We start from the raw sequence: 480 nt of genomic DNA, 5'->3' as shown, positions 1-480 counted from the left end.
ATGGCTCTACTTTATTTAAAGCAGACGGAGTGCTAGAACTAACAAACGAGCCGTAACTTAAGAAAATAACCGTCGTTTTTACACGTCTGTTAAAAAATGACACTGTAAACATCAGTTACAGCTTTAACTTGTTTTTAACTTGGCAAATATACGCTTCGCGTCGGGTGGTTCTTCACCTCTACGCCGTGCATTAAAATCCTTTAATGCATGGCTAGCCGTGGATTATCCCTTACTACTTATCTTATTTTCCTCTCCCTCACCAAACCGTCTCTTTGGTCTTTTCGCTGGAACATCTGAAGAATGATCCATCGTCGCTTGTTCTTATAGCTAGCCGGCATGGCTAACTGGTATTGAGGGGGGCGTGTGTTTATGTCAAGTTGCTAAGCAGTTCGTGTTTCTCGCTCGTTCTCGCGAGACTTCCTATTTCCAACTTATGGGACGTTAGTCCCCATGTTGCATTCTCACCAGAACAGGTTATTT

Source organism: Abramis brama (genome assembly GCF_963993115.1).
Source record: "Abramis brama genome assembly, chromosome: 2".
Taxonomy (NCBI): domain Eukaryota; kingdom Metazoa; phylum Chordata; class Actinopteri; order Cypriniformes; family Leuciscidae; genus Abramis; species Abramis brama.
The sequence above is the reverse complement of the archived record's forward strand: the minus strand, read 5'-3'. Positions refer to the sequence as shown.